The sequence below is a fragment of the Parasteatoda tepidariorum genome, chromosome 1 (assembly GCF_043381705.1).
Source record: "Parasteatoda tepidariorum isolate YZ-2023 chromosome 1, CAS_Ptep_4.0, whole genome shotgun sequence".
Taxonomy (NCBI): Eukaryota; Metazoa; Arthropoda; class Arachnida; order Araneae; family Theridiidae; genus Parasteatoda; species Parasteatoda tepidariorum.
Genome location: NC_092204.1, coordinates 24,950,243 through 24,977,253, shown reverse-complemented (window position 1 = coordinate 24,977,253; position 27,011 = coordinate 24,950,243). Strand labels below are relative to the sequence as shown.

General features: G+C 28.4%; 2 long non-coding RNA genes across 3 annotated transcripts in view; both read right to left on the bottom strand.

Moving 5' to 3' along the window:
- LOC107446804 (uncharacterized) overlaps positions 1 to 3,505 on the bottom strand; it is a 7,907-nt gene extending 4,402 nt beyond the window's left edge. Inside the window, exons 1-3 of the long non-coding RNA XR_006226851.2 lie at positions 3,363 to 3,505; positions 2,276 to 2,290; positions 1,200 to 1,241 (exon numbers count right to left, since the gene is read on the bottom strand). This is a non-coding gene — a long non-coding RNA (uncharacterized lncRNA). The remainder of the gene's footprint in view (positions 1 to 1,199; positions 1,242 to 2,275; positions 2,291 to 3,362) is intronic.
- A 9,316-nt stretch (positions 3,506 to 12,821) lies between these two features.
- The window catches only part of LOC107446807 (uncharacterized), a 23,547-nt gene continuing 9,357 nt past the window's right edge, over positions 12,822 to 27,011 (bottom strand). The window contains exons 4-11 of one of the 2 annotated variants that reach the window (XR_011636169.1): positions 26,682 to 26,721; positions 24,290 to 24,331; positions 19,944 to 22,706; positions 18,907 to 18,921; positions 17,971 to 18,018; positions 16,757 to 16,799; positions 14,414 to 14,458; positions 12,822 to 13,796 (exon numbers count right to left, since the gene is read on the bottom strand). This is a non-coding gene — a long non-coding RNA (uncharacterized lncRNA). The remainder of the gene's footprint in view (positions 13,797 to 14,413; positions 14,459 to 16,756; positions 16,800 to 17,970; positions 18,019 to 18,906; positions 18,922 to 19,943; positions 22,707 to 24,289; positions 24,332 to 26,681; positions 26,722 to 27,011) is intronic. The other variant, XR_006226852.2, reaches the window with a different exon arrangement.

Genomic DNA, 27,011 nt, shown 5'->3' with positions numbered 1-27,011 from the left:
TATATATATATATAATATTTTCTGTTGAAAAAAAAAGTAAGGTTACAATAAGGGAAGAAAGTTTTAGAATTATCTATTGGAAGCTTGAATATTAAATAAGAAAGGAAAAAAAAAGTAAACGATCCGAAAATGTTAAAAAAAAGCAAAATTAAGAATAATAATAATTCTCATTCGTTTGTTGAACAGTTTATTAGCATTTATTTATGAAACTAATTATGTAAATCTGAACACAGAACCATTAAATTTGAATCTAAAATTTCTATCTCCCTTACGTTTAAACCATATTAGAAAGGTTCAGATTTTTCAGGTGAAAATTTATGTGTTAAATATTTCGCAAGTTTTTAATATAATTTGATCCGAATACTCGAGGTTGAAAGTTTGAACTTAGGTTAACATTAAAAGAAATTTTTCGGGATAAAAAGTATTCAAATACGAAAATAATAATAATTTTTCGAAGTTTTCATGTAAAGATACAAACTCAAGGCAATTTCGTTAGACTTAAATTTTCTAAAAATGATAAATTTAAATGGACTGGAATATTCCATATTGAAAATCATTGTTATTTATACATTATTTCGATGCAAAGAGGAGAATTTAAAGATAGTTTCCTTGAACTCTGACTTACATAAAAAAACTTTCCTCCGGATGAGAACATTCGATAGTGAAAATATTAATAATATTGCGAAATTTCTAGTTAAAAAACCTAACTCAAGGCTTATAATGTAAGCTTAAGTTTACATTCTAACAAAATATCAAAATACATATATAGAAGTATTCAATCAAAAAAATAGTGAGTTTCCAATTCACAAAGTTAAACTGACTGAAGGATTGCGTAAATTTGGATTCACATAATAAAGGCCATTAAAAATACCTTCCATTTCTAAGATAGATAAAAATATTTATAAGAAAAAATTTTATTAAGAATTTCTCTAGTTTTAAATATAAAGGTTAAGCTAAGTTTACCTTTTCATAAGATTATTATGTAAAGGTAAACTTAGATTTACAGAATTAAGTCCCTTAAACTACCTTCCATTCCAGAGATGGATAAAAATATTTATTAGAGAGCATAGTTAATAATGATTTCCATAGTTTTAAATATAACGAATAAGTTTCCATGTAAATAGTTAAAACAACGATAGATGTGCGTTTTACTAATGTGTAATTTTTTCATATGTAATTAAAGTTATTTTATTACATACCCATTTCAGAGTTCAAACCAGCTTGTTTTAACTGGTCTTCCACTTAAAATAAAAAAAAGAGCAATTTAAATCAAATATTAATTAGTTAAGAGTGTTTAGTAATATAATATTTAACTCTTGCGTGCTAAAATAATTTTTTTTTGAATTAACTTAACTGAGGAAATATTAAATTTTTTTAAGTAAATGTTTTATATTAAAACAATTCAAGAAAGTTCAAATGCTCTTAAGTAAGGCTTTTTTCCCCTGCTTAACTTATGTTAAGATCACTCTCTCTCTCTCTTTCTCTCTGTTTGTCTGTCTCTCTCTCTCTTTCTCTCTCTCAGTCTGTCTGTCTCTCTCTCTCTCTCTCGCTCTCTCTTATGCCTGTATAGGCAGATAGGTGCGATGTTAAGAAATATTCATGTATTATGATTATAAATGCTTAACGTTTAGACAGATGCTGAATTAAATATAAATTTTGCAAGGAAGGCGTCTCAATATGAAACTAAAATGTTTTAATTAGTCTGCAAACTTTTTAACGATATTTATCTCTGATCTTAAACTTTTTAATAGTATTTTAATTAACAGTTCCTTAGTTAAAAGATGTTTTTTTTAATAGATTAGTAATTGATTTAAGTTACTTTTTAAATCCTATAATATTCAACTCAATTTTTTTAAAAGAAAATCATTAAAGTAAATTAATATTTTTCTTAATGAAATATTATGTATTTTTTAAAATTGACATGAGGTAAAAAATACAATATGTGAATTTAAAATTGAAAAACCCATAAGCTGCAAGAGACATTACAGATTAATTTTTAAAATTTCGCTTATAAAAATCATAATTAAAATCTACCAAATAAAATAACTAATTTAAATAAAAATATGTCTTTAAAGAGATTTTTGATTTCAATTTACCAAAATATAACACTAATTGAATTTAAAATAACTGAAATTTTGTCTTTTCTTTCAAATAATATGTTTATTAGTGAAATATTTATTCCGAATAAAATATATTTGCATATACTAGAAGAAAACATGATTTAATGAAATAAAAATAACGAAAAAAGCAATATGAACTCAAATGTTTTACATACCATCACCAAACGTAGCTATAAAGAAAGAAGGTTTCATTAATTAGCAATGCCTACTTTATTTAAACTTATACTTTTAACTTAACTATTTATTAAAACTTTAAAATAATTATTAAAACTTTAAATATAAGGAAATTTTTATAATTTTGATTTACTAACGCTAAATTCAAAACTCGAATATATTCTTAAATGTGCATCCAAACAACATTTTTCAAAAGTTTAACAACAGTGCTTTACTCACAGTTCAGCAATAAATTAAGTAACTCACCTTTTTCCTGTTACTAACATATCTAAATTCAGTACTATCTATGAAATTAAACAAATACACTGACGACAAGTGCTTCTATTTAATATTTTGGTGAAAGATGAATAGAATGATTATGAACTGAGGAAATTTTCCCATTTATTTTTTAATTTCTGGTAATATATAGAATAGTAATAATTTTTGTTTGCCTCATTCTGTTCCTTCAAAAAATTTCTTGATTAATTTTCCCTGCCAACATACATTAAACAGACATTTTGCGTAAACAAATGAAATAACATATAAAATATCTCAAGGATACTGGAAAGAATTATGTCGTAGACGTGATTTTAGGAAACATACACATATTCTATCAAAAGATTCCTGAAACTAAATAGCAAGAGTATGAAACTTTAATTGAGTTTCAATGTATTTTAGAAAAATGCAAGATCTTCATGCAATGTTGTCATAAAAATTGAAGACTTCAATTGTAAAAAGGGATAGAGACAAATAGTGTAATTGAAAGCAAATGGAACTTTTGTTCCGTTTAAGTTTTGACCAGAAACTCCGCAGCTCAAAATACGTAATAGTAAATATATTTTATGTGGAAATAGAAATACAATTCTCAAATATATGGTTTAACACTTCTTATATTTAAGTTTTTTTTTCGAAACCTCTTAACATCTGTAGGTAATTTGTGCTAGAAAAATTGATTTATTGAAAAAAAAATAGGTTTATTGGACTGAATTACAAATATTTCCACCTAAATTTAAAGTTGATACAAACAGCATGAATGAAAGTAATAAACTTAAAATAATTTGAAATAGTAATTAAATGTATAATTATTACCTGAAATAGCTAACGCTGCAATAATGAAGAACAAGAAGATAGCAATTCGTGAGTTCATCTTGAAGTTGTAAATTGAAGTCAATAAGAAACTTTGAAATCAAGCGTGACAGTGCAAAATTTTATTTAATCTCTCTTATTTTTATACCATAGATATCTATCAGATTTTCTAAGTAAATATATAGTTTTTTCAGTTGTAATTAAGATAAATATTGTTCAATAATAAACTGTTCATGCGAAGATTGATTACTTCCCGGTTAATTTGATATAAACCGTGTACACATACGTTATGAGAGGAGCATTTATGATTTGTACTGTCAATAAAATGATAATCAATTAGACGAAACATTTAATTTGTAAGAATTTTGGGATTTTCAACATTAAAGTGATATATTTTGTCATAAAAATTACTATATTGGCTACAAAATAATGAAAAAAAACTTTAGATACTTATCGTAAAAAAACCATTTTGAAATGTTATAAAAAATACAATTATTTCTACATTCAAGTGCTTTTTTATCGATGCTTTGTTGATTTATCTTAAAGCATAAACGGTGTAGTTTTTTTTTAATTTCAGAAATATCTCAGATCAAAAATATCTTTTGAGAATTTGGAAAATTAGTCAATAATTTTCCAAATTCTCAAAAAAAAAAATCAAAAATACACGAAACTTTTTTCCAAATAATGGAAATTTAATAACTTGATAAAGATTTCTTTATTTAATATTCAATATTGTTTTCTAACATTTTAAATAACATGTTTAATTATGGAATCTAAAGTGAATGCGTTTGATATAAAACAGGTGCTCCGTTCTGTAAAGAAAGTTTGTGAAAAAAACTTGGATACTAATAATTTAGTTCTACATATTCTTTTTATAATAATTATTAAGTATTAAAAGTAAAAATTAAGTTTTAAAATGAGAATGATATTTATAAGAAAATTGCTTAAGACTATTGATCCTTATTCTTAATTGTAATATTTGTGTTTGCAATCTCTTAGAGTTCCAGCCAACACTATATTGTATTTATTAGCTACATATATTTATAAAAAAATAAATTCTATGGTCATGCACGAAACAATATATTTATAACTTAGGAGAGAAATCAATTCATGCATAAATTATCCAATAAATGTAGCAAAATAACATAAATATTGTCAACACCTTTCTGAACATAATTTAAAAAATATTTATTATATGAATATGACCCCTGCCTCGACGTAAAATTCGGTACAAGGTCAACACATTTTATAATTTTTAACAAAACAAACATTCTATACTTTTTTATAAATTGTTGAAAATGTTAATGATTTAATAATAAAATATGAAAGACTTATTTTCAAAAGAAATAACAAACTGAGAAATAAAAAACAAAATTATTCAGGGTGTTCCGTTTAGTTTCTTTTTGCTCACTGTACATGCATACATTTAGCTACATCATATTTATATGTTGAAGCTGGAAATGTTTGTGCGCAATTCAGTAATGGAATAAAAAATTTATATTTATATTTTTAATTACTTCTACATAAATAAGGCATGCGACAATTATTTGTTTTTTATAAATTATCATTGTAATTTTCTTGCTGCGCATTAACTTAATGCAGCAGAAGTATTAAAATTAATATGTTCTTTTACGCAATTTTCCCTCGCAGGGTAGTAGAGATTGTTATTTATAATAAATTTAATACTTAAATTCAAAATATTGTGTTTCATATGGCTTCGTTAGGAAAGTTCACTGAAAGTTCATTGACAGTTCATTGCCTCACAAGGGAACTGAAAATAGAAAAAGAAATAACAAAAATTTAACGATTCAACAATTTAGGCTACTATTTTCAAGCAACTTTTATTTTTAAACATGGAATTACAAACTTTTAAATCTATACCAAAAGTTATTTATTGAATCCAATAAAGTCTTGTAAATTTTGAACACTAATTTTTCCGATTAAAAAAATTAGTGTTTATCTAAAATATTCGTCAAATTATCGTAAATTATCGTCTATTTATCGTAGTATGCTCCGACAGCCGTCATGATCTTATGTCATCGGCCGCCGATGATCCAGCCAATAAGAGACATTCGTTCATCTACTCTCGAGGAGAACGTTTTACTATTACCTCTCTCTCTCTTGCTTCACGGCAGCGACTGGCTGCCCAGTTATATTACTTGTTATGTTTCAATAAAATGCAAATAAGTTTGATTCACGTTCATTTATTTCTACAATAAAAAATGGAATAAGGCAAGTAAACCATCCTTATGGTGACCTTCTCAACTGGATATTGAAGAAGAGCCTTTTGTTTTGGAATAGCGACCGAAAAGTTTCAGTTTCGCTTTCGTTTCTTCAAAGAATGTGCCTGTGGATTACATCGATACAAAAATGACTGACGCTGAGTCCTCGGCAATTAAAATTCCCGTTTTTAACATATCCCACCCTCACTTATGGTTTCATATGGTTGAAGCTACATTTCAACTTGCTACACCGAAACCGATAACGGAAAGCAAAACCAAATTTAACTACTGTCTATCGCATCTTCCACCAGAAGTAGCAGCCATAGTTCGAGATGTCATCACCACACCTGATGCAACTGATCCCTTCTTAAAACTAAAGACTGAAATAGATGCTCGCTGTGGGGAAACTAAATCTCAGGAAATTCGACGCTTACTCACCGGTGAGCAACTCGGAGACTTAAAACCTAATGAACTATTACGAATAAAGCGGAGAAGAGCGGAATCACACCAAGTATCTGATACATTACTACTGGAATTATTTTTAACTCAACTACCACTGAACATTCAGTCAATTTTAGCTCCAATTCCATCTATAACTCCAACGAAAGCTGCTGAAGTCGCAGACCGCATTGTCGAAGTTGTGCCATCGGAAGTGAGCTCAATTTGTCCTACTTCCCAATGTAATAATGCAGAACTCATAGCCGAAATCTAGGCGCTGAGAAAGGAAGTTGCTGTGTTGCGAAATCGTAGCAGATCAAGCTATCGTAACTATAAACAATTTAACAATCGAGACCGCAATGTGTCGCAATCACCGAACCGAAATTCTGAAATCTGCTATTATCATCAAAAAATGCAAAACTGATGCTAGAAAGTGCATTAAACCTTGCAATTTCCAGGAAAACGCCAACAGGCAGGAGTAGAAACAGCATGCGTCTTGCCTCCTACCAATTGTCGCCTATTTGTTCGTGATGGAAAAACGAATAGTTCGTCTCTTGTAGCTACAGAAAGTGACTGTTCCATCATTCCTGCTACTAAAAGAGAAAAAAAACTTACTCCTATTCAAAACTTTAATGCTGCAAATAATACTAAAATTAAAGTGTGTGGTAAGAAATTATTAACATTAGATTTAGGTCTAAGAAAAAATTTTGTTTTTCCTTTTTTATATATGTGACATTCCTAATTCAATTCTAGGAGCTGATTTTCCTTAATATTTTAATTTAAAACCTGATATGAGAAACCATTGTTTAAATAACATGAATACGAATTTAAGTTCTCATGATATTTTTAAACATGCTGATATTGTTTCTATTAAAACTGTTTATGGCGAAAATGAATATACCAAACTGTAGAATGAATATCCTCAAAATACGAAGCCTATTTGCTCTGACCAAATTGTTAAGCATAATGTAGTACATCATATTGAAACTTCCCGTCCACCCGTTTTTGCTGAACCTCAGCGTCTAGCGCCTGATAGGTTAAAAATAGCAAAGGCAGAATTTCAACATATGATAGATTTAGGTCACATGCGCCCTTCAAAAAGCAATTTTTCATCACCTTTACATTTAGTTCCTAAAAAAGATAGTTTGGTCTGGCGTCCAGTATGTGATTATCGCGCTTTAAACTCTCAAACTGTAAAGGATAAATATCCTGTACCAAACATCATGGATTTTACTTCTGAATTACATGGAGCAAAAATATTTTCTCATGTCGATTTAATTCGAGCCTTTCATCAAATCCCGGTAGCCCCCGAAGATGTACATAAAACCGAGATAATAACTCCTTTCGGACTATATGAAAGCACACGAATGCAGTTTGGTCTACGCAATGCTTCGAGTACCTTTCATAGATTCATTGACGAAGTGACTAGAGGATTAGATGGTGTTTATGCATTTTTAGATGATATATTAATAACTTCTAATTCTCATGAAGAACATTTATTGCATTTAAAATCTCTTTTTAACAGATTACAATATTATTGTTTAAGTACAAGTCCTTTTAAATGTATTTTTGGTCAAAACAGTTTAAATGTTTTGGGATTTAAAATTTCAGAACAAGGTTTTGTACCTCTTACTGACCGTGTTAATGTCATTTTAAAATTTCCTAAACCTAAAACTATTACACAATTACGTAGATTTTTAGGGTTTTATAATTTTTACAGAAGATTCATCCCTAATGCTGCTTATATTTTTTCGCCTTTAACTAAATTTTTGGAAAGACAAAAAAATTAAAAGAAATCGAATAAATCATACGAAATCATCGAAAGTCTGATATACCATTAATTTGGACAGATGATGCCAATAAATCTTTTTCGGGTGCTAAACAAGCCATTACTGATGCAACACTTTTAAAATATCCAATACCTGCTGGTAAACTTAGTCTATGGACCGATGCATCTGATGTTGCAATCGGTAGCTCTTTAATGCAACTTAACAACGATAAATGGGGACCAATAGCATTCGTTTCAACTAAATTAAACAAAAGTCAAAAAAATTGGTCCACTTACGATCGCGAATTATTGGCAATCTATGCATCAATAAAAAAATTTCACCATGTGCTTCAGGCTAGAAATTTTACTGTTTTTACGGATCAAAGCCTTTAATTTTCGAGTTTAAACAAAAATTGGATAAATGTTCGTCCCGTCGATTGAAGCACCTTGATTATATTTCACAATTTACAACTGATATTAAGCATATTGATGGGAAATCTAATATAATTGCAGATACTCTATCACAAAATAGAAATCGAAACAATTTCAAAACCTCCAATTATAGACTTTAAAAACCTTGAGCAAGAACAAAACAACGATTCTGAGTTGAAAGATATATTAAATTCAAATAAAACACCTTTAAACTTGGAAAACCACTATTTCCCTTTAGAAGATGTAAAATTAATGTGTGACTTTTCAACTAAATATCCTAGATCTTTTGTTCCTAAATCATTTAGAGAAATTATTTTAAACAATTTGCATTATTTTTCTCATCCCGGTATATACTCAACAACTAATTTAATATCTAAACGTTTCGTATGGCCTAACATGAAAGTAGACACCAAAAATTTGGTTCGTTCTTGTGAAAAATGTCAGCGAGCTAAACTTTTTTAACGTACTAAAACTTCATTAAGAACATTTTCGCTACTGGACGATCGATTTTCATACATTCATCTAGATTTCATTGGGCCTCTTCCAATATCTGAAGGAAAACAATATTGTATAACTATAATCGACAGATTTACGAGGTGGCCATAGGTAATTCCAACAACGGATATGACCGCTGAGACAACCGCTAAGGCACTTGTGTATGGTTGGATCTCTAGGTTTGGTACACCCGTTACTATAACGATCGATCAGGGCCGAAATTTCAAATCATCTCTTTTTCGAAACCTCACAAACTTATTAGGCTGTAATCGCATTCATTCTACTTCTTATCACCCGCATAGCAACGAGATAATTGAAAATTTTCACAGACGACTTAAAAGCTCAATAATAGCACATGAGCATGAAAAATAGACAGAAATTTTGCCCATAGTCTTATAAGGCATTCGTACCACATTAAAAGCTGATATTAATGCAACCTGTGCACAGCTTGCTTCTGCCACCTCATTACGACTACCTTCAGATCTTTTAAACATCGATTCTATTTCTGCACCAATTACTGAAGACTACGCCACAAACTTAACGGCTATGATGAGAAAATCAAGTCCAATTGCCACCTCAATGCATGGAAACAATAAATTTTATGTAAATCCAAATGTGCAATTTTGTACTCATATAATTTTAAGAGTGGATAAAATCCGTCCACCACTATCACCTTCTTACACAGGACCTCATTTGGTAATGGAGCGTTCCGATAAAACCTTTGTGAGTGATTTTAATGGTAAAAAAGTAACTGTATCTATAGATCGAGTTAAACCAGCTTACCAAATTTCAGACAAATTGAAAATTAATACATAACCTTTAATGAAAAAATTAAAAGGAAAAAAAGGAAGAGAAACCTGCCATTACCAGATCTGGTCGTCGTGTTCATTTTCCTAAATATTTTGTCACTGAATACATAATATGAATAATTTGTAAAAATGTGTTTTTCATTTTAGTGTCACTATAAAATTTGTATTTTTATATTTTATTTTTTGATACTATTCAATTCTAAAATTTTCAATAATATAGATATCGTGACTATGTCACTGGGGGGAAGCTCTGTAGTATGCTTACGTCATCTCATGATCTTACGTCATCAGCAGCCGATGCTCCAGCCAATAAGAGACATTCGTTCATCAACTCTCAAGGAGAACGTTTTACTAATACCTCTCTCTTTTGCTTCACGGCAGCGACTGGCTGTCCAGTTATATTGCTTGTTATGTTTCAATAAAAGTGATTATCCTTTCTGACTCAAAGGCGGTGATTTGCTCGATTGAATCTATGCATTGCCCCTCCACTTGCGACGTTCTAAAATGTCTGGATGCGATACGTAAACTCCACCATTTTGGCAAAACTGTAGCCCTACAATGGATTCCCTGGCACTGTGATATTGCAGGAAATGAGAGGGCTGATGTTTTGGCAAAAAGAGACACAAGAATTCTCCAGGCTTCTAGTAGCCCAGTCCCCTTTTCAACCTTAAAAAGGATTGCTAGATCAAAAATCAATGGGGATTTCTATCACCAATTGTCAGAAAGGGTAAAAACTAAAGTGTGGAGAGATCTTCGTCTGAACACCATTCCAGGCAGACCGCGCCGCGAAGCGGTGGCTCAGTTTCGACTATATACCGGACATGACTACCTAGTCGCGCTCCTGTTTCGTTTAGGGTTGGCACCTGATCCCTATTGTTCTCTGTGCAAGAGCCAAGCTGTTTTGGATGGCTGCCACATCCTGTGCTGCAGGGCCCTCCGCGGGTCGTCGTCTACCGAGTGATATTGGGAAGCAAGAACGCTCCTGAGGAAATGACTTTTCACTTTCTTGTTTTGTTCCTGTGTTTTTGCTTTTTAACATGTCAATTCACCTCTGCCATTTGAAATAAATAAATGTTTCAATAAAATATAATAAAGTTTGATTCACGTTCATTCATTTCTACAATAAAAAATGGAATGAGGCAAGTAAACCATCCTCATGTTTTAAAAAAAAACTTCATAAATAAGGACAGGAAACGCAGTACTCCAGATTAAACATATTTGTAGCTCTTAAAAAAATAAACCACATGTGTTTTAAAAGAAGACTTCATGCCTACCTTTTTCAATACAATCTTTATTAAAGCTTATATTAAGTAAACAGCAATTATTTATAATATATGATTTTCTTTGTAATTATACTTTATGTACAGAATCGAATACTTATTTAATTTTTGATGAAAAATTGTAAATGGGGAATTACAGTGAACTTTAACATAGCTGCTTGCTCAAGGGACCATCAGAGAAAAGAGCATAAGTGAGGAATTCGCATTGAAAATATATATTCAAAATTTTAAAACGTAGCATAAATTGCGATGAAGATTTGAATAAGAAAGCTTATACGTATGTTGATATTTAAAATGGTTTGATAATTACTGAAATTATACATGGAAAACGAAACATAACAGATAACAAATTATTTCCATTCAGTATAATCCATTTTAGTTATTTGCTTTTTGCTGTTAAATGTGTATTTTCAAGTAAGAAAAAATTACAATAAGAAAGATTTTATTACTGAGGTAATGATATATATGTCTCCAAAAGTGCAAGCAAGTAACCTCGATCTTTTTTTTTTTAATTTGTTGTATCTTTTGTATTTATCTGAAGTATTTCTATCGCGAATTTACAGTACACAAATGGCGCAGAAATAACTAAAAAATACTAGCTGCCATTGCATTCTTTCCAAAGTGCAATTCGAAAATGGTAGGTCTCAAGGAAAGCGGGGATGCCGTTAGTGTCCTTTTTTCCCCATTAAAATTTCGTTGTTGGTTTCAAATAGTTGCAGGTGAGCATCCAAACACGAACAATGCTTAGACTTTTTAGCTAGTTATTAAAGGGTCATCATTCAATCTTGCGGAAATGATTAGAAATAACAGTTTTTTATCGAATTAAAAATCGAAAAATTAATTGCCGTTGAACGCCGAAGCAAAAGATTAAAGAATATGTATAAAAGACATCAAGAAACTCAAATACATTATTTAATATTACTGTAACAGACCAATGGAGGACTTTCTCCGCTGTAGTGCACGTAAATTGCAGTTGAAAGTTTGAGTACAATTTTATTGTAAATTTAAAAGTAACTTTATAATATATATCTGACAAAACTTATAAAAAATAAATTAATAAAAAAGGTCGGTTCAAGCAGATGTTTTCTTTAAAGTTGCCCAGTTGCAAAATATCAAGTATAATTATTTTAATTAATCATTATATATTAATAACCATCAAAATATTATATCCATATGAAAATTTGTATTCTTTGGAAGCGGCTTTCATTTTTAACCATTGAATTAACATGTTTTATACTTTCAAATCTGCACTGAAAGTTGTTGATTGAGGCCGATAATGTCTTGTAAATTTTGATCACCAATTTTTTCAATTAAATAATTTGTTTTTATCAAAAAAATCTTTGTCAACTTATCGTATAGTGTTAAAAAGAAACATTATAAGCAATGACAGGAAAAGCATAAATCCAGATTAAACATATTTGCATCTATTAATAGATATAAACCTTATGTGCTTCAAATGTAGACTTCATGTTTGCATTTTTTAAATTAATCTCTAAAGCTAATTTTAGAGAATAAACAATGAGTGATTTTTTAAATGTTTATTATGATTTTTAACTATTTTCCTTCAAATATATCTTCCTTTTTTCATTTTAGTTTAAATGTCAAACAACTTACACTGTTCCATTTATTACGGAAGAAAAAGAAATGTGTATACATAAATAAATAAAAATATATATGTCATTAAAGAGTGAAAAATTGGTTAAAATACATATTTTTGTGTAAATACATGAATATGCTTCATGTGTTTACTGATTGTATGGTATCATTTACTATGTAAAAATTTCAAGGAAAAAAATCAAATAGAAAATAATAATAAATCAACAACCAAGTATTTTTACTAATCAAAACAATTTTAAAACCCTTCACAATACTTATTTCATATCGTGATCAACTTTTGAAGAATCGATGCTTCAAGTAAAAATGATGAAATAGTATTTTAGAGCACTTAGAAGATAACAATTGGTACAATAAACAAAGGTAATCCATAACTAAAAATAACGATATGCTACTATACCAAACAACATAGCAAAATTCAATTTATTCGTCAATTATTTAAGGTTAGTATAACAATACAATTTGTGGTACATCTTCTTAAAGACTTCATTTATTGCTTTCATATCTGAAAAAAGGAAAAGGATGACATTAGTTTAAAAAAAAAATTACTTAACACACCAAGATATTCTTTGTTTTTAAGTTATTAGATTTAGCAATATTAGACAGCAGCCAGTATTTATAGTTAGTATAATTTAAATGATTCATTGGAGGGGGGGGGTATGCAACTTCTGTTGTCCCAAGACCGGAGCACAGTGAGGTAGAAGACTGAAAGCAGCTTGAGGTCCACTTTCAATGGATCCCGTCCCACGTCGATATCCACGGAAACGAGTTGACTGACACTTTTGCAAGGAAGGGACTAGACTAACCAGTCCCCTTCACCTCAGAGCTTACATACCTTGAATTTTTCGCAAGGCAAAAGGCCCAGAGCAAACAAAAGTGGCTGCTTCCACCTACTCACTACTGGTATAAAGCAAAAAGACCAGGACTCACTCCATCTCTTCCTGGTGACAGACAGACCAACACCTGCTTATCCCGACTGGGCAAGGGACACCTGAAAAGTCTCACATTTTCTGCTAATCAAAAGATCTTTCTTCTTTGCTCTAAATGCCAACAAAACCAGGCATCACCTGAGCACATCTTGAACTGTTTAGGGCTTGTCTGGAACGACATTCATTCCTCTCCCCTTTAAGCTTCGGACTTTCCAAATGTCAACGGATTTATTGATCTGGTCTGACTCTGTCAGACCAGATGGGAATTAGCAACAACAACATAATTTAAATGACGCAATTTTCGTAGGTTTTTAAGAAAAATAAATGCTACAAATCTTTAAAAAATTTTAAAAAAAGGACTTTAATCCTATTACACAATAATCTAAAATAACTTATTGTACATGTAAAAAAAATCAGTGGAAATTACCGTACTATATGATAATGGCACTTCTGTTAAAAAAAAACATAATTGTAGCAATAAATCTAAAATATATGGTATTTAAACCATTGATTTGGCAATATTTCCATTCATATAATAACGGTTTACTGCATATTCTGGTTCAAAAAATTATGGTTCTTTTTGCCACATATTTAGTTATTATCATATAATTATTATATTTATGTATTTATTATATTTAGTGATTATTATACATACTAAAAATTAGTATCGAAGTATAATGAAACTTGGCTCCATACTATGGCAGTAATTACTTGTTTTTTAAAAGACAATAAAACATATTTAAAGATTTCAATTGACCCATGATATATCAAGTTTAATCAGTCAGTATTATGACCAGTAACATAATAATATTATTTTTTTGTAACAAAAAAAATAGGTTACTAGTTCTTCCTATTTTTGAATGCAAAAGTTTTGTTTCAATTCTCTTGATCATATTTGAGATTTCTGTAATTCACTGCCGTATATCTGTTTTAAATATACTCTCACAATATATTCAGTACAATGCTACCATTTTTCAATTTATTGGAGCTTGCGGCAAAATTTTAATTTGTAAGTCAGATCTGATTTGTTTTTGTTTTCTACTACAAACTATAAAACTGAATAATACCTCGATTCTTGTTTCAAAACACACCATCAGAGTTAAGCACCATATCTATAAGGAAGAAGAATGGTTAATATATATATATATATAAGGGAATTGNTATATATATATATAGCTTGCTTTAAAATAACGGGATTTTAATAAAATAACAGATCAGACATTGAGATGGAATAGCAAAAAACATTGGCCTCATTCGTTAACACCCAATGAAGCCGGTTGAAAGGTATATGCATGAAAATCCTAGGCAAATATCTTGGTCACCATGAACACCAGGTTTGTCTCTTTTAGATTTTTCTTTCTCTAATTTTAAGATGTAAGTCGTAGGAAGTCTTCGCCGGAAGAAATATTGCCCAAACTTCTAATGAAATCTTAACAATTAGTTTCTTTTTTTTTAAACATTTTGTCATACATTTTACAAAGGAAATCAGTTGCAGTTACCTGTAATTTATTACTTCAGTCCTTAAAAAACAAATCTTATAATTACGCACGATTTGAATTTATTATCCAAGATGCGTAGAATTGATTTTAATATTCTTTGGTAAGTCTAAAATTATTTTAAACACGTAACATATTATTAAATTATTACTGTTTAAAAGGGGGGATTTATAAAGTGGGACGGAAATCATCAAATACACACTTCTTTATTTTTGTTTCAACTTTAAAAATTTTTTTGCATTTTATTAACATAAATGGTACCATGACTGTTTTCTGTGTTTCTTAATGGAATATAGATTAATACATCTGTTTTGGAAAATTGCAAAGAAAAATGTGTTTTTTTTTTCAATTTTCTCAATTTAAATATTAATTCAGTTAAAACCATAAATAACAATAGTCAGCGATAATTTTAAATTTTTCCGGTTGAAGTAAGCAAGAAGAAAAATGAAAAAGCGTTTGTCGAACCATTCGTCAACAATACAATCGTTCGTACCTATCGTAATCTGATTTGATTATCACCGTGTTATCTATTTAAAAAAATGATCTTATGGTGATATTTTTTTATTAAATTTTTGTATGCACGCAATGAGATTTCATGTTTACAAAATTATTTTAATTGCTTCAAAGTAATTCCCAAAGAAGCTGGAGGCTCTCAAATGTCTTAAGAAATACACATTGGATCTCAAACAAGCAAAAAAAAAAAGAAGAAGTTAAGGGAGAACACTCTTATGAATCAATTAAAACTCTTAATCGTTAATTCATCCCCTAGTGTGTGGAGTTCAAAATCTTAAATTTAACCTATATTTTTATTTAAAATTTAGGTTCTTCACAAGAAGTTCCGCATTTATTTGCCTTTGGCGATGTCGCTGTAATAGGGTATAAGTTATTTAAAATGTCAATAGTTTGATAAATGCGTGACGTATGGAAAAAATGATTCGTATAGTTTGTTTACCTTAACAGTTAGTTTGGCGGTTTTGCTAATGGTCAAATTTGGTAAAACGCTTCTTCCCAATACACTCTTTCTCTACCTAACATGAAATAACCGGTTTTGCTATGCGAAGAAGACTGCAGGTTAAAGTACGGCTTTTTACGTGCAGAACCATGAGTGGGTAAAAAAAAAACTAAAAATACAATTCCTATCCTCATAGTGAGAATTATGGATTTGGAAGATAGTTTAAGTTTGGTATCAATAGGTAGGTTTTATTTTTATACCGTCAAACACTTCTTTATGGAAAAAAAATCTCATGGGAAATATATATATTCACTTCATATTTTTCATAACTGCCGTTGAACAGTTTGCACGATTTTGAGTTTATGACTACTCATATTCAACTTCGTATTCTTGTGATTTTTACCCCAATCCAGTAGACAAAGGAGCTAATGGAACTATTGGGAGAAATTTGCCTCTCTGGAGGTTTTGATGGAACTAACTCGCATTTGCGTTGCGTGGAGTGGTCAACCACGAATAGCCGGATCTCTCAAGGATAGCCTCACAGCAAGTTGATCCTTTCCCGTGATTCGTCTACCACTAAGGATATTTTATATCAGCATTGAGGTTGGTGTGAATTCGTGTTGACCAGCCATCGCTAGGTTTTGAACCCAAGTCACTTCATTGGATGGCAAGTGCTCTATTCTTTGAGTCAAAACGGCTCATGGAATATGTATTATGAAGGATGTTCTTAAATCATCATAATTAATTAATACTCTTAATATGTCTGCAAAAAACGAAAGAAAAAAATAGATACGCTGACAACAAATATTCATTCAAGGAAAAAAACGGATTGTTGTCATTATTGAGTTTGCAAATTTTTTAAGACTCATTAATGAGACGCACATTGGATTTTGAGGAATTAAACAAAATGATTACTCGATCAAAACTGATTATTAACTAGAAACTCTTATTAAATTACTTACTGATTTTGCATCATCTGGGCTATGATAGCTTTGACTCGTTTTTCTAGAGTAAAGTAATAAAGTTACTGATATATATAGTTGATAACAAACATTAGTAGACAGCAAATGATTTTAGTTAAAAATAGGTAATGATGTGATAAAATAAGTAAATTTTATAATAAACTTTTGGAAGCTTGTGTTTTAAATAGGAAATAAATAAAAAAAGTTTAACTTTCGAAAATTTTGAAAAAATCAAAATAAGATTAACGATGATTTTTATTCCTTTTTTCTATTTATTAATTTTTGTATTTAGCATTTAATTAATAAACTAATAATATAAATCTGAACTCAGCACCATTAAAATTGAATTGAAACTCCCTCGCCTTAAAGCCAGGGTGAGATTTTTTCAGGCGAAAATTTATTTGTTAAATATTTCAGAAAATTTTCATGTAACTGGATCTGAAGATTCGAGGTAGAAAGGGTGAACTTAGGTTAACATAAAAAAAATATTTTTCGGAATCAAAACTATTCAAATAAGAAAATAATAATAATTTCACGAAGTTTCCATATAAAGCTACAAACTCAAGGCAATTTCGTTAGACTTAAATTTATTAACAATGATCAATTTAAATTGACGAGAATATTCCATAATGAAAACAATTGATATTTTCACATTATTTCGATGCGAAGAGGAGAATTTAAAGATGGTTTGCTTGAATTCAGACATACATAATAAAACATTCCTATAGGCGGATGAGAACATTCGATAAAAAAAAAGATAATAACATAGCGAAGTTTCTAGATTAAAAAAACTAACTTTATGTGGATCATGCAAACTTAAGTCTACCTTAACAAAATGTCAAAATGCATGGATAGAAGTATTCAATCGAAACATATTTGGAGTTTTCGCGTATTCAATCGAAGTATTCAATCGAAACATATAGGGAGTTTCCGCGTATTCAATCGAAACATATAGGAAGTTTTTTCGTATTATCAATACACACAGGAAAACTGATTGGAGAATTGTGTAAACTTAGAGTTACATAATAAAGTCCCTTAAAAATACCTTCCATTCCTAAGATGAAAGAATATTTACTAAAGTATAGTTAATAATAACTTCCTTAGTTTTATCTATCTCAATGAAGACTCCATGTAAATAGTTAAAACGACTACAGATGTGCATTTTATTAATCTGTAATTTTTTCATACGTGATTAAAGTTATTTTATTACATACTAGTTTCAGAGTCCAAATCAGCGTCATCTATGTTGGAATACACTTGAACTGAAAAAAAAGAGCAATTTAAATCAAATATTATCTAGTTAAGAGTGGTTACTAATATAAAAACTAACTCTTGATTGCTAAAATATTTTTTTTTAAATTCGTTTAACTTTGGAAATATTATATTTTTTTGAGTAAAAGTTTCGTATTGAGAACATTTTATGAAAGTTCAAATGCTCTTAAGTAAGATTTTTCCCCTCGCTTTACTTGAGTTAAGATATAATTATACATTATCATGATATAATCTTAACATTAAGACAAACACAGAATTAAATATAAATTTTGCAAGGAAGTTATCTAAATATGAAACAAACATGTCTAAATTAGTGCCTAAACTTCCTAACTCGCTTATCTTAAATTATTTAATAGTATTTTAATAACCAGTTCGTTAGTTAAAGGATGTTTTGTTAGTAAATTAATAATTAACTTAAATTACTTTTTAAATCCTATATTATTCAACTATATTTTTTAAAAAAAACATCAAAGTAAATTATTATATTTGTTTAATAAATATTATAACTGTTTTTAAACTGACATGAGATAAAAAATTTCAATATGTGAAATGAAAAATGCAAAACCCATAAACAACACGGAACATAACAGATTAATTTTCCAAATTGCACTGATTTAAATCATATCTATAATCAACTGAATAAAATAACTAATTTAAATCCAAATATATCTTTAAAGACAGTTTCGATTTTAGATTCCAAAAATAAACACAAATTAAAGTTAAAAGTTACAGAGAGTTTGTCTTCTCTTGCGAAAAAAATATTTATTCGTGAAATATTTATTCAGAATAAAATATTTTTTTATATACTAGAATAAAATATGATTCAATGAAATGAAAAATAACGAAAAAAGCAAAATGAACTCAAAAGTGTTACATACCGTTAGCAAACGTAGCTATAAAAGAGATGTTTTTATTAATTAGTTAAGTCTTCCTTATTCAAAACTTATACTTTTGACTTAACTATTCATAAAACTTCATAACTCGAATATGTCCTTGAATATACACCCACTTAACGCTCTTCAAGATTTTTACAACAGTGGTTTATACCAATTCAACAATAAATTAACTTTACTTTTTCCTGTAACTAACATGTCTAAATTCAGTTTTATCGTCGAATTTAAACAAATATACTGACGAAAAGGTCTCCTATTTAATAGTTTAGTGAATGACGAATAGAATGATTATGAACTGAGGAAATTTTCTCATTCATTTTTTAATTTCTGTAAATGATAATACAGTAATATTTATTTTTCCTGATTCAATTCTTGCTAAAATTTTCTTGTTTAATTTTCTGGGCCAACAGACATTAAACAGTCGTTTTGAGTATACAAGGAAATTAACATCAAAAAGATTTCAAAGATACAAGAAAAAAATATTTCGCAGAATAAATTTAAATAAACATTCCCCAGTTATATCAAAAGATTCTTATAACTATATAGCAAAAGTATTAAAAAAATTTTTTTTGATTTTTATTTAAATTTAGAAAAATTTCAAAATCCTTATGATAGCAAAATGCTATCATAAAAATTGAAGATTTCAATTGTGAAAATGGATAATAAAAAGTAACTAAAAGCAACTAGAACTTCGGTTCCGCTTAAGTTTTATCAAAAAATTCAGCAGTTTGAAATACGCAATAGTAAATATATTTTATATTAAAATAGAAATACAATTCACAAATATCTGGTTTAGCACTTCTTATAATTAAGTTTGTTTTTTTGAAACCTCACAACTTCTGTTGGCATTTTATGCAAAAAAAATGAATTATTTAAATAAACTAGGCTCTTTGGATTCGATTTCAAATTTTTCCATTTAAATTCAAGTTTGATTCAAATAACATGCATTAAAAATATCACATATATATTTATGTGAAAAACTCAAAAAATAATTGATATATTAATAAATGTATAATTATTACCTGAAATAGCTAATGCAGCAAAAATAAAGAACAAGAAGGTAGCAATTCGTGAGTTCATCTTGAAGTTGGGAATTGAAGTCAATAAGAAAGTTTGAAATCAAAAGGAACAGAGCTAAATTCGATTTGATCTCTCTTATATTTATATCATAGATATCAAACTGATTTTTTTAAATAAATATATATTTTTTCAGTTCTAAATAAGATAAATATTGATCAATAGCAAACTGTTCTTGCGACGATTGATTACTTTAACATTAATTTGTTATAAACCACGCACACATACGTTATGAAAGGAGCATTTATGTTTTGTACTGTCAATAAAATGATACTCAATTAGATGAAACATTTAATTTGTAAAAAAGTCGGAATTTCAACAATAAAATAAGGACATATTTAGTCATAAAAGTTACGATATAGGCTGAATAATAATAATAAAAAATTTTAGATACTTATCGTAAAAAATGATCTTGAAATGTTATCAAAAAATGCAATTATTTCTATCTTCAAGTGCTTTTTTATCGATGCTTTTACTTCAAGCATAAACGGTGCAGTTTTTTAATTTCAGAAATATCTCGTAAGTATTGATGAATTTTTATTCGTTTAAGATATTCAGTAATGATTAGAATTAGTTTATTTATTTTACAAATTAATTAAAATATATCAAAAATTCACGAAACTTTTCCCATTAATGAAATAATGGAAGCTTAATAATTTGATAAATATTTTTTATTTAATATCCAATATTGTTTTCCAGCATTTTAATTTAAAATGTTTAATTATGAAATTTAAAATAAAACCATTTGATGTAAAACAGGGGATACTTTATTAGCAGAAAGTTTGCCAGAAAACATAAATACTAGTAAATTAGATGTACGTATTCTTTTTTAATAAGTATTAAGTATTAAAAGTGAAAAATAAATATTAAAATGTGAATGATATTTATAATGAAATAATTGAAAACCTGTTGATCATTTTATTGTAATATTTGTGTTTACAATTCTAGGATCTCTCAGACTTCCAGCCAACACAATATTGTATTTTTTAGGTGCATATATTTGTAAGAAAATAATATAATAGTCATACACAAAACAATATAAGTATAACTAAAATGATAAAACAAATCATGCATAAATTTTCATATAAATGTAACAAAACAACCTAAATTGTGTCTACACCATTCTAAATATAATTTAAAAAATATTGATTCTATGAATATGACACCTGTCGGGGCGTAAATTTTGTTACAAGGTCAGAAAAATTTATAATTTTTGTTAAATCAAGCATTCTATGCTTTTTTATAAATGTTTCTAAATTTTAATATATTCGTAATAAATTATTTAAGACTTATTTTCAAAAGAGATTACAAGCTGAGGATTGAAAAACAAAAATTTTCCGGATTTTCCGTTTAGTTTCTATTTGTACATACATATTTTAGTTCTATTTGTACATACATACATTCAGCTATGTATACATTAATGCTGGAAATGTTTGAACACAATTTAATAATTGAATGAAAAAGAATAATATTTAATTTTTTGATCATCTCCACAGAAATAAAGCTGGCAACAATTATTTGATTTTTATCCATTATCACGGAATTTTGTTGCTGTGCATTAACATAATGCAACAGAAGTATTAAAACTAATATGCTTCTTCACGCAATTTTCAATCACATAGAAGTAGAGATTGTTATTTATAGTAAATTTAATAGTTAATTTAAAAATATTGTGTTTCATATGGCTTCATTGGGAAAGTTCATTGACAGTTCTCTGCCTCACAAAGGAGATGAAAATAGAAAAAGAAATAATAACAATTTAACTATTCAACAATTTAGGATTTTATTTTCACGAGACTTTTATTTTTAAACATGGAATTAACATGTTTTATACTTTCAAATATGTAATAAAAGTTATTAATTGAAGACAATAAAATTTTCCAAATGTTGATCACTACTTTTTTTTATTTAAATAATTAGTACTTATCTAAAATATTTGTCAACTTATCGTATAGTGTTAATCGTATAGTGTCATCGCATACGGAAAAGCAGAACTACGGATTAAACATGTTTGTATCTCTTAATAGATAAAAACTTCATGTTAATAGATAAAACTCATTTAAATTGGTCTCTAAAGGTAATTTTAAAGAATAAACAATGGATGATTTTTTTAATGTTTATTACCATTTTGACATTTTTCCTTCTTCAATCTTCTTTTTCTATAATATATCTTCTTTTTTTCATTTTATTTAAATATTAAACAACTTACAATGTTCCATTCATTACGGAAAGAAATTAAATGTGTTTACATATATAAATAAAAATATATATGTCAGCGAAGAGTGAAAAAAAGATTAAAATGCATATTTTTGTGTAAATACACGAATATGCTTCATGTGCTTACAGATTGTGCTATCATTTATTATGTAAAAATTGCAAGGAAAAAAATCAAATAGAAAATAATAATAATTAAACAACCAAGAATTTACTAATGAAAACAATTTAAAAACCCTTCACAATACTTACTTTATATCGTGATTAACTTTTAAAGAATCAATGCTTCAAGTAAAAATAATGAAATATTATTTTATCACTTAGATGATAATAATTGGTGCAATAAACAAACATAAACCATAACTAAAAGTATCAATATGCTACAATACCAAACTAAAGATCAAAATTCAATTTATTAGCAAATTATTAAAGTTTAGTATAATTATACAATTTGTGGAACATCTTCTTATCGACTTCATTTATTGTTTTCATATCTGAAAAAAATAGAAGGATGACATTAGTTTAAAGAAATATTTTACTCACAAAAACATTCATTGCTTTTCGATTACATTTAGCAATATTAACAATCAGGTATTTTTAGTTAGCATGCTTCCAATCTTTAAAAAATGATTTCAATCATACACTCAATAATGTATTAAAAATTATTTAACATACAAAAATATTTTTTGTCTTTTAGTGATTGGATTTAGCAGTATTTAGCAATATTAACTATCAGTATTTTTAATTTGCATAAATTAAGTAGCTTAATTTCAACAATTAACCGAATAAATTAGGCCACAATTTAATTTCAGTATCAGTATCATAAAATTATCAAATTTTACTGCATTTACCAATTTTTTTCATATTTTACGAAACTATATTTTATGCTTAATTTTACAAAAATTCATTAACAAAGCACTTCGGTCAAACCTGCCGAGAATTTGGTGTTCCCCTAAATACAGAAACATGGTAAATCTTACTATATTCTGAAACTTTTGATCTTTTGACTCTATTTTAATTTTCAGTGTAGAAATAATATTCCTGTTTTTATATCTTTAACTACATTCTTTTAGCTTATTCCTAATTTCCTATTGAGTTTCTGTTTTTACACTTTTTATAACTTTAGTAGTATTAGTTCCCAGCTTATTTTAACTTCAGAGCAACTTGGATAGAATTCTTTTAACTTCAGATCACCAAGTTTAACTAAGTTTCAGTTTTTAAACAGTTTTTAAATTCCGTATCATTATCAATTTTATTTTTACTTAAGATACTCTTCTATGATACCAAGAATAAAGACTGTACCATTTGGTGCTGTAGTTTTGGTGGTTTTTCAGTTTTGCAGTTTTTTATGATGCAAAATGTGCTTTTTATTCAGGTGGAGAGTTTTAAATAAATTAAATAAAATATTTAGACGTTTAAAATCAGCCAGTGTTCAGTACTTCCGGACATGGTGAAATAGCTAGTTTTGATTTATAATATCAAATGAATAATGGCTAAAAAATTATATATGGCCGTGAAACGGAAAGCTAAGGGTGTGGACAGCGATGAGTTTTTAACCTTAATAAATGCAAAGTGCTGCTTTTAAATTTTTTGAAATTTCTGATTGAAGTTTGACTCTACGTATCTTTGATAAATAGAAATGTATTATTTTATAGGTCTCAAATCTAAAATTTAATATCGAAGTATACTGAAGCTTGGCTGTTTACTGTGGCAGAAATTTATTTTTTTTAAGAAAAACAGTGAAACATATTTAAAGATTTCAATTGAACCATAAAAATATCAAGATTAGTTCGGCTGTATTATGAGCAGTAACATCATAGTATAATTTTTTTTTGGACAAAAACAAATAGTTTACTTGTTCTGTCATAATAGACAATAAAATTCAATATTTTTGTTAGTATGAATTTGAAATTTCTGTAATTTATTGCCGTATTTCTGTTTTAAATATTCTCTCTCAATATAGTCAGAACAATGGTACCATTTTCCATATTCCTGGAGCTTGTTGCGAAAATGTTGGGTTGTAAATCAGATCAGATTTTTTTTGCTTGCTGCAAATAACTGTAATATTAAATAATACCTTGATTCTTGTTTCATAACGCACAATCAGAGTTATCCATATCTATAAGAGAGAAGAATGGTTAATTTAACACACACACGCATATATATATATATATTCTTTTAAAAATATTTTATTTTTATAACTTTTATTCTTCAGTTTTCATTAATCTTTATTATTTTCCATGCTTCCTCTATAGTTTTAAATTGTGTATTCTAATATGTGCATAACAGTTTAGAAAATAAAAATACTTAAAACGGATATTTCCTAAACTCGTATATATAGGCGCCATGCTTCAAAAGAACGAGTATTTTATAAAATGACAAACCAGACGTACAGTTAGAATAGAAAAGAACATTGACCTGACTCTTTAGCTGCAAATGAAGCAGGTTTAAAGGTACATGCATGAAAAATCATTGGCAAGTAGCATGGCCACCATGATCACCTGGTTTGCTTCTTTTAGATACTTCTTTCGTTTTTTTTAATGAAACTTGTTTTATCGCAGTAAGTCTTCGCCGGAAGAAATATTGTCCAAACTTCAAATAAATTCGTACCATTTTTTTTGTTGCATTTTCACGTACATTTTACAAAGGAAATCAGCGACAGTTACTTGTAATTCATTACTTCGGTCTTTAAAAGAAAACAAATCTTATAGTACGCACAATATTAGTTTATCCAAGATGCGCAAAATTGATTTTAATATTCCTTGGTAAGTCCAAAATTGTTTCAAACACGTAACATTTTGCAAAATAACTACTGTTTAATGGTTTTTATATTTATAAGCAGGAACGGAAATTATCAAGTGCACACTTCTTAATTTCCATTTTAACTTTAACAATATGTTGCATTTTATTACCACAAATGGCACCATAACTGTGGTCTGTGTTTCTTAAAGAAATATAGATAGATAAATATGTTTCGGAAAATTTCTAAGAAAAGCGTTTTTTTTTTCTTCCATTTTCACTATTTCAATATTAATTCAGTTAAAACTGTAAATTGCAAAAGTCATAGGTAATTATAATTTTTCCGGTTCAAGCAAGCAATAGGAGTTTGGCGAACCATTCGTCAACATAACATGTCGTTCCTACATATCGTGATCTGATTTGATCATCCTCGTGTGATCTATTTAAAAAACTATCTTACGAAGTTATTTTTTTATTAAATTTTTGTATGCCCACAATGAGATTTCATGTTTACCTAATTATTTCAATTGTTTCAAAGTAATTTCGAAAAAGGCTGAAAACTATCAAACATCTTAAAAAAATACGTATTTGATAAGAAACAAGCAAAAAAAAGTTCGAGAACTTTTATGAATCAAATTAAGCCCTTAATTGTTAATTCATTCCCTAGTGCAGGGCGTTCAAAATTTTAATTTAACCAACATATTTCTTTATTCCAAATTTTGGTTTTTTGCAAAAGTATCGAATTTGTCTTTTGGTACATTGATGTCGCTATAATAGGGTATAAGTTATTTAAAATGACAATAATTTGAAAAAGGAGTGACATATTGAAAAGAATACAGAATCGATTTTTATTTATGATTGATTTAAAAAATACTAAAAATAAAAATAAAATTCATGATCCTCATTTCATCCCCCAGTTTGAATTATGAATTTATTTAGAAAACAGATTAAGTTGTGCAACAATAGATATGTTTTCTTTTTATTACATCAAACACTTCATGGAAAATTTTCGGAAAATATATGTTTTTTTGCGAAAATATATTATTTTTGGAAATATATATTAATGAAAAATATATATTTTTTAATAACAGCTGACAAGAGTTTGAGTTTAAGACTACCCATATTCAATTTCGTATTCCTGCGATTTTTTTATCCTAATTCATTAGACAAAAAAATTCCTGGAACTATCGGGGAAAACTTTTCTCTTTGGAGGAGTTTTTGACGGAACTTACTAGCATTTGTGTTACGTGGAGTAGAAAACCCCGAATAGCCGGACCTCTCAATGATAGCCATACTGTAAGTTGATGAAAACAAATGATTCGTCTCCCACTGAGGACATTTTATGTCAGCATTGTGGTAGGTAAGAGCAAAGCGCAGAATTTGTCTCGACCAGTCATCTCTGGGTTTCAAACACGAGTCACCTCATTGGAAGGTAAGTGCTCTAACCTCTGAATCTAAGCGGTTCATGGAATATATATAGTGAAAGATGTTCTAAAATCATCATAGATAATAAATATTCTTAATATGTCGGTCAAAAATGAACGAAAGTAATAGATACGCAGCAAAACGTCTTCATTCAAGAAGAAAAACCGGATTGTTGTCATTATTGAGTTTGCATATTTTTTAAGACTCCATATTGAGACTCACATTGAAGACAGATTTTGTGGTATTCAAATTGATAAAATATTTAAAAATATGTATTAATTGGAAACTCTCATTAAATTACTTACGCCATTTGAATCACGTGTATGATATCCTTGACTCGTCTTTCTAGAGTAAAGTAATAAATTTACTGTTATATACATATATATATATATATATATGTCTTTTAGAGTCTTAATCACTAAGATTATCCGTTTCACTTAGAAACTACTCGGACAGACAATTCCAACTGACTCTCTTCATTTACATCAAGAAAGTTCTATGCCTTTCGTTCAGACGAGCGACATCTGGCGGGATAACATAGAGGTTGTTGTCTCGCTTATTACATTCTCGGCCATTTTGACGGGTTTCGTCCTCGAAACAGAATGACTAAAAAAAATCTGAAAAGAGAAAAAAAA